Here is an 8673-nt window from a genome sequence, read left to right on the forward strand (position 1 = left end):
GCTTTTTTACTTGCCTAATTACCGTATCCCTCAATAAACACGAGACTTACGTGAAACGCATGAGGTGTCATTAGCGGACGAAATATTTGGAGCTGATGGGCCACATGAAATCATCTTCGTCCCTTTCATCTAGCTGGTGCTGTTCAGCGTTAGTCGTAGTAATCAGCTTTTTACTCACGCTGCCGAGTCGTTTCTCCTTGGACCCAAACACTGACACTGACTGCCGGAACATGGAGTTGGGATTCTGTGATTCGGTTCACGTCAACGTCATAAGACGCTCAGTTTTCGGATCGAGTGGCACTAACAACTGCGTTTCCTGGACGGGCCGAGGGCCAAAGAGCAAAAGGAAGCTATCCGTCCACGGGCCCACTTTTAGAACAGGGCAGCAGACCATCACTCACATGAAAGCCAAAATCTGTGTGCATAGACCACAATCTGGGTTTTGGTGCAGCATCATTGGACACGGTACGTTCGAAATCGGTTTCGATTCTCCCACGTGCAAATTCGCGAATGGATATTTTCGTTGTTCAATCGATTTACAGAGTACAAACGAGTCATTCTTGAAATTATTTTTCTAATATCTAGTCGTAAGCACGACGTATAATCCAATAGTCGCAACCGTCCCCTGAGATCCCTAGCCGCCCGGATCTTACATGCATTCTCCAGCAAAGCAGCACACCGTCTGGAAACACCTGGGTGTTTGCACCACGAACTTCATATTAGTTAACGCAGGCTGACCTGACGTCGTTTGATCGAACACGACGATAGTGCAGCCTTGGTGGTTTCGGCCGCAAGTGCCTCAAACTAGGGAACTTGCAAACGTATTCATTCCCCAGACCACGTTAAGAACGTATCCGTTCCCCTCCAAGATTTTCCGCCTGGCAGAGTGGTAAGATGTATGTATCTCCAATTCCCGCATCCGCTACTCGAATTGCCGGGACACCATTTTGCAGTGAGTGCTCCAGTGCGTCGGAGTCGTATACCCAAATCTCTAATGCGACCATTGGTATTCTTCACCAAAGCGAACAATCCCGGATTGTGTGTACAGCCCATTTTAGGTGATATGCAAGGAGCGGACCATAAGACAAGAGAGGAAACACACTACGCGGCACCTACTCAACGGAGCCGGTCGACATTTCAGGTGGTAGTGGTATGCATATTGAGTGGTAAGCATCTTGCCAAATTCAGTGACCACGAACTGCCGCACTTTACACGACGACGTTTCATAGTGCAGCTGGTCCATTTGGGTGCCAAACGCGTTTTAGGTTGTCGTCAATTAACCGAAAACCTTGATACTTTACAGTTGTGTCCTAGATAATATAGTTAAAAGTGAGATTCATCCCCTGCCTATTTATAAGAGCGAAACGTGCAACCAGTGCTTCGCTTTTTGTTTTTATTGGAAAACACGCTCGGTTTGCTTGTTTTTTCAAAGTTCTCGACAGAACGTTTGTCTTGCACTTAGCTTGCCACATTTGTGGTACGCCCATTAGCGAGGCAAAACAGAGTTAATGGTTCTTCCATGCGCAAATACCACGTAATAGTCCTTTGTGCTTCGATTTATCACCTTCTCTAACGCGGTGAAGGGTGAAGGAGTTGAAGGCCCGAATCTGTCAACAAGCACATGCAAAGCCACTACCGAAACCATAGCTCAGCAGGTTCAAAGTCTAATGTGCGTCAAATATTTGGAAAGCAGATTATTTAAAAGAAATTGCAAAAAGTGATGGTAGATAAGGTCTGAGTAATTATGCAATAAAGTGAAATATTTTAGCGTAAAAAGGTGTGTGAACGTCTCAAAGGTTTTGCAAAAATACATTGTGCATCTGAGATGCAGAACTTTTCCGTGTGATGTGTTTTTTCAACTTGGAGGGAATTCCAAAAGTCGATGTATTTGAGAAACTAATAGATTTCTCGAGTGGTCGGCCACAATGGACCACAGTGACATCGCAGTTAGGCAAATATTTGAACCGACAACAACGAATGAAAATACACGCACCGCTCAATTTAGTCGCAGAGTACACACGAGTCATTCTTGAAATTATTACTCTAATACCTAGTCGTAAACATGACATTAATTTATACTGATTATCCTCTTCGGTAGTTGATGGACAACAACAGATGTAGGCGAAATGGCTGCCCGTCGAACGTCAAATGTGGTATGCAATGTCACGTCTGCAAAGCCTGGTGGCACTTCAAGTTCATGGGTCTACAGGACGACCAGATAAGCCGATTAGCTAACTCACCTTACCCTTTTGTCTGCGCCAGCTGCCTCAACATTAAGGGTGCAATGCATACAGCAGCCGAGAGAAGAGCCCCCAAAAACTGTACCCAATCCCCACTGCAGGTTCAGAAAGACCGATGTCAGGGTTGCGCTTTCATCGGGATATTCGACGCCAAATGGGAGCGTCTTTCTAAGGCACTGGATGATTCAGGCACTAAGAATGCAGCGACTTGGACGAAAGTTGACGAGGAACTTTCTTCGCTGAACGAGTACCTCGCGATATCCATACCGGGTCCTCTGGCTGCGAAGAAAGTAATACAACTTTCCGACGCGGCTACAAAGACTGCCACAGCGTCTCCAGTGGACGGGCGCCTAAGGGGAAACAGATTTATAATCTGGGGGTCATTCTCCGGAAAAGTCAGGCCAGCGAATCTGGCACAATCATTCCCTAGCAGTGTACTCACCAAGCCTGATCAATCGCTACACGTAGAATGGGTGCGCCAAAAGGGAAGTAAACGAACTCTTGGACTTCTAGTCACTTTTTCTTCCCCATCTGACGTACAGAAGATCTTGGAGCGGGCTGGCAGCAGTCAAAAGGCCTATCCAATGATCAGGCGTCTATCTCAGGATCGCCCTCTAGACAAGCGAAGGCTTGGTTGCAGCAGGTCAGGGATGGAGGCACGAAACAGGCTTCCGCTGGGCACCAGCCGACACCAAACTCACGGCCAAACCGACTGTCGTCATATTCCCTTGTGCTGCCAAAAGCAGCCCGACGAAACCAGGTGCGACTCCGGACAGCAGTTTCTATTCGCTGGGTTTTGGTGCAGCATCATTGGACACGGTACGTTCGAAATCGGTTTCGATTCTCCCACGTGCAAATTCGCGAATGGATATTTTCGTTGTTCAATCGATTTACAGAGTACAAACGAGTCATTCTTGAAATTATTTTTCTAATATCTAGTCGTAAGCACGACGTATAATCCAATAGTCGCAACCGTCCCCTGAGATCCCTAGCCGCCCGGATCTTACATGCATTCTCCAGCAAAGCAGCACACCGTCTGGAAACACCTGGGTGTTTGCACCACGAACTTCATATTAGTTAACGCAGGCTGACCTGACGTCGTTTGATCGAACACGACGATAGTGCAGCCTTGGTGGTTTCGGCCGCAAGTGCCTCAAACTAGGGAACTTGCAAACGTATTCATTCCCCAGACCACGTTAAGAACGTATCCGTTCCCCTCCAAGATTTTCCGCCTGGCAGAGTGGTAAGATGTATGTATCTCCAATTCCCGCATCCGCTACTCGAATTGCCGGGACACCATTTTGCAGTGAGTGCTCCAGTGCGTCGGAGTCGTATACCCAAATCTCTAATGCGACCATTGGTATTCTTCACCAAAGCGAACAATCCCGGATTGTGTGTACAGCCCATTTTAGGTGATATGCAAGGAGCGGACCATAAGACAAGAGAGGAAACACACTACGCGGCACCTACTCAACGGAGCCGGTCGACATTTCAGGTGGTAGTGGTATGCATATTGAGTGGTAAGCATCTTGCCAAATTCAGTGACCACGAACTGCCGCACTTTACACGACGACGTTTCATAGTGCAGCTGGTCCATTTGGGTGCCAAACGCGTTTTAGGTTGTCGTCAATTAACCGAAAACCTTGATACTTTACAGTTGTGTCCTAGATAATATAGTTAAAAGTGAGATTCATCCCCTGCCTATTTATAAGAGCGAAACGTGCAACCAGTGCTTCGCTTTTTGTTTTTATTGGAAAACACGCTCGGTTTGCTTGTTTTTTCAAAGTTCTCGACAGAACGTTTGTCTTGCACTTAGCTTGCCACATTTGTGGTACGCCCATTAGCGAGGCAAAACAGAGTTAATGGTTCTTCCATGCGCAAATACCACGTAATAGTCCTTTGTGCTTCGATTTATCACCTTCTCTAACGCGGTGAAGGGTGAAGGAGTTGAAGGCCCGAATCTGTCAACAAGCACATGCAAAGCCACTACCGAAACCATAGCTCAGCAGGTTCAAAGTCTAATGTGCGTCAAATATTTGGAAAGCAGATTATTTAAAAGAAATTGCAAAAAGTGATGGTAGATAAGGTCTGAGTAATTATGCAATAAAGTGAAATATTTTAGCGTAAAAAGGTGTGTGAACGTCTCAAAGGTTTTGCAAAAATACATTGTGCATCTGAGATGCAGAACTTTTCCGTGTGATGTGTTTTTTCAACTTGGAGGGAATTCCAAAAGTCGATGTATTTGAGAAACTAATAGATTTCTCGAGTGGTCGGCCACAATGGACCACAGTGACATCGCAGTTAGGCAAATATTTGAACCGACAACAACGAATGAAAATACACGCACCGCTCAATTTAGTCGCAGAGTACACACGAGTCATTCTTGAAATTATTACTCTAATACCTAGTCGTAAACATGACATTAATTTATACTGATTATCCTCTTCGGTAGTTGATGGACAACAACAGATGTAGGCGAAATGGCTGCCCGTCGAACGTCAAATGTGGTATGCAATGTCACGTCTGCAAAGCCTGGTGGCACTTCAAGTTCATGGGTCTACAGGACGACCAGATAAGCCGATTAGCTAACTCACCTTACCCTTTTGTCTGCGCCAGCTGCCTCAACATTAAGGGTGCAATGCATACAGCAGCCGAGAGAAGAGCCCCCAAAAACTGTACCCAATCCCCACTGCAGGTTCAGAAAGACCGATGTCAGGGTTGCGCTTTCATCGGGATATTCGACGCCAAATGGGAGCGTCTTTCTAAGGCACTGGATGATTCAGGCACTAAGAATGCAGCGACTTGGACGAAAGTTGACGAGGAACTTTCTTCGCTGAACGAGTACCTCGCGATATCCATACCGGGTCCTCTGGCTGCGAAGAAAGTAATACAACTTTCCGACGCGGCTACAAAGACTGCCACAGCGTCTCCAGTGGACGGGCGCCTAAGGGGAAACAGATTTATAATCTGGGGGTCATTCTCCGGAAAAGTCAGGCCAGCGAATCTGGCACAATCATTCCCTAGCAGTGTACTCACCAAGCCTGATCAATCGCTACACGTAGAATGGGTGCGCCAAAAGGGAAGTAAACGAACTCTTGGACTTCTAGTCACTTTTTCTTCCCCATCTGACGTACAGAAGATCTTGGAGCGGGCTGGCAGCAGTCAAAAGGCCTATCCAATGATCAGGCGTCTATCTCAGGATCGCCCTCTAGACAAGCGAAGGCTTGGTTGCAGCAGGTCAGGGATGGAGGCACGAAACAGGCTTCCGCTGGGCACCAGCCGACACCAAACTCACGGCCAAACCGACTGTCGTCATATTCCCTTGTGCTGCCAAAAGCAGCCCGACGAAACCAGGTGCGACTCCGGACAGCAGTTTCTATTCGACCACCACAGGCCTCTCGCCCACCAAAGGCAGTGATGCCCCGGAAGAGGCAAACATCACACGCAAGCGGTGTCCAAAGTACGTGGAGCTATCAACGCTTATCTCCGTAAAAGCTGACACAGATGCAACCATATACCGCTTAACAAAGCCAAAGCCTCTGAACCGGACTGAGTCAGATGTGCGGAGACAAGCAGCGAAGCCAATCTCCAGCTCCGCTCCGTCAAAAGCGGCCTCTCTGTTTGTGGACACAACCGTCGCCAAGGATCCCGACAGCCAAAGCCATAAACGTGACTACAGCCAACCAGAAAGTCCCTCGCACATCCGGTTGGCCACGCTAATCGCCGGCGGATCGGGTGTCCACACAAACACAAAGCGACTGCAGCCAAACACGCCACATAAAGTTCGCCCGGTTAGAAAACTGCCGGCCGGCACATAAACACTTGAGCTATTCTCCTCTAACTACCACTTCACTCATCTACTGTTCGGTGACTTCAACGCTTCAAAGGCCTCCTGGATGGAGCTCCAGCGCGTCGAGCCAGGCGGACTTTTGCAGCGGCGCTGATTGAAGTCGTTCAACAGAGCGCTTGGACCCAACACGTCGTTGCACCCACCAGATACCGCACAGGCAAACTACCATCCCTCCTGGATTTGGTCATCACCAACGAAAGGCGCTTTGTTGATCAATTAACAATTAGGGCTCCACTGGGACATAACGATCACAGTGTGTTGACCTTTGATTTCATCTCCCATTGGCCAGAAATCCCAAACCTCAAACGTGGTTTCGAGACTTCTGCCGTGCAGACTTCTCAGGATTGCGCATCTTCCCTGAACGAGGCACACTGAGACCAGCTCCATTCGAGCAAATATACCGGACAATTGTCCAGAAAGTTCACGAGGCTGACGCGACGTTCGGCCTAAAAACACCACGCACTCGGATGAACCGCGGGCTGCCAAAAGGGATCCGGCGACTTCTGGAAAAAGGGTCCCAACTCTTTTTCAAAAAGTAGACTACGGGGGATACAGAAGATGAGCTGGCATTTCGTAAGATGCGAAACCGCTGTAAACCGGAAATCCGCCAATGGAACATACGAAAACAAGCCACCATTCTGGACCTCGCTCGAAAAAACAAAAACGTATTGTTCACATACATGAGACCGCCGCAGAAACAAGCCATCCGCGTTCTCCTTGAGGGACAAGGACGGAGAACCGAAGAGTGACCCAACAGTGGTAGCTGAGATTTACAGAGAACATTGTGCGTGCCTATATTCAGGACCAGCGTCCCCGTCACATCCACTCTTCTCAAGGCGAAACTACGAACAGCCTCTAACCGACTCGGTCTTCACGGTGGAGGACATTCGTCAACTCTTGCACAAGATCAACCCATTCTGCGCGTTCGGGCCCGACGAGGTCCATTCAAGGATCCTGAAGGAAACGTTCTCCACACTGGCAAATTATCTACACCTGGTGTTTCGTCAGTCGCTTGACGACGGCCGCCTTCCCTCTGCTTGGAAGGGAGCGATTGTCTCGCCAGTCTACAAAACTAGTGACCGACTGTCGCCTGGCAGCTACAGGCCTATAAGCCTCATTAGTGTGCCGTGCAAGTTATTGAACGCATCCTGAAGCGAGCTATCCTAGATCATCTTACTTCCACCGCTCTTGCGTGCCCAACATGCTCGTGTTTATGGGCAGCTTAACCCAGGACAAGGACGAAGGACCCATTTCGGATGCCATATTTTCCGAATTCTCAAAAGCATTTGATAGGGTCCCACACGTCCCACTGCTCCACAAACTCGCGTCTTACGGGATTCAATGGAAAACCTTCTCTGGATTAAGGCGTTCCTATCAGATAAATCATTCCGAGTGAGGATGGGCTCGACCTACTCTTCTCCAGCGCCGGTCTCCATTGGAGATCCGCAAGGCTCCGTCTTGGGACCACTCTTGTTTCTGATCTACATCAACGACCTCCCAGATTTTCTCGCAAGTCCGTCTCTACTTTTCGCGGAAGACTTGAAATCCTGGAGTTCCAATGCCAGTGCCCTCCAAATGGATGTAGACGCTGCCAAGCAGTGGTCATTTGACTGGCACCTTCCCCTGAATGGCGAAAAGTGGTCCATATATCGTTTAGAGGGGATTCAGCGAATGTCTTTGTTAGGCACGGTGAAGAGGGATCAGAAAATATCATGAGGATAGATGCCAAAAAGGATTTGTGCATTTGTGTCTCCTCAAACTTGTCCTTCTCACTGCACCATGAGAAATCGTCCCAAAAGGCATTCGCTATTTTACGGATGATCCAACGCACTTTTTCCAGTATTACTCGCATGGACTTCCAAATACTCTATGGGGCCTACGTCAGACCGCTCGTGGAATACGCCAACCGAGTTGTCTACTCAGAAGGCACGAAAGATATCACCCTCATTGAGCGTTTCCAGCGGGCCGTTACGAGAATGGTTGCCGGCCTCAAATCCGTGGACTGCGAAACGCGTCTCGCGATGCTTGATCTCTCCCCTGGAGTACCGTCGCCTCCGAGGGGACATAATTCTTACTTACGCCCTGTTCGAACAAAGCTTGGCAAACAGGCTTTACACCGTTGAACCAGCAAACACACGGCGGGGACATAGTGATAAAATTTTCAAGCTCAGAGCACACACATTCATTGGACAATTTTTTTCTAATTTCGAGTAGTAGCTTCGTGGAATGGCCTTCCTCCAACGGTTGTCAACGCTCCTAAGAACCCAGTTTAAAGCATACTGCCCCGTGCTGAGAACATAAAGTGCAGTGCTACTCCCTTTTTCGCTTGTGCCTTTCAGGTGAACGACAGCCACTGACCGACAAAAACAAAACCGACCCGGGAAACTTGGGCAAAATCCTCGATTCTGTGTATCATTCCGTGAATTCATGAATTCGTGAATGAACATTATTATGATAACGTGACCCTTTGTGGGTACAAAGTATACACCAAAGAACAACATCATTATCTTCGTCCTTGACAGAAGTACGAGAGATGGTAGCAGAAACTCACCAAATACACGCGCTATGACGCCCTAAAGGCGA

Source organism: Opisthorchis viverrini (genome assembly GCF_000715545.1).
Source record: "Opisthorchis viverrini unplaced genomic scaffold opera_v5_10, whole genome shotgun sequence".
Lineage (NCBI taxonomy): Eukaryota > Metazoa > Platyhelminthes > Trematoda > Opisthorchiida > Opisthorchiidae > Opisthorchis > Opisthorchis viverrini.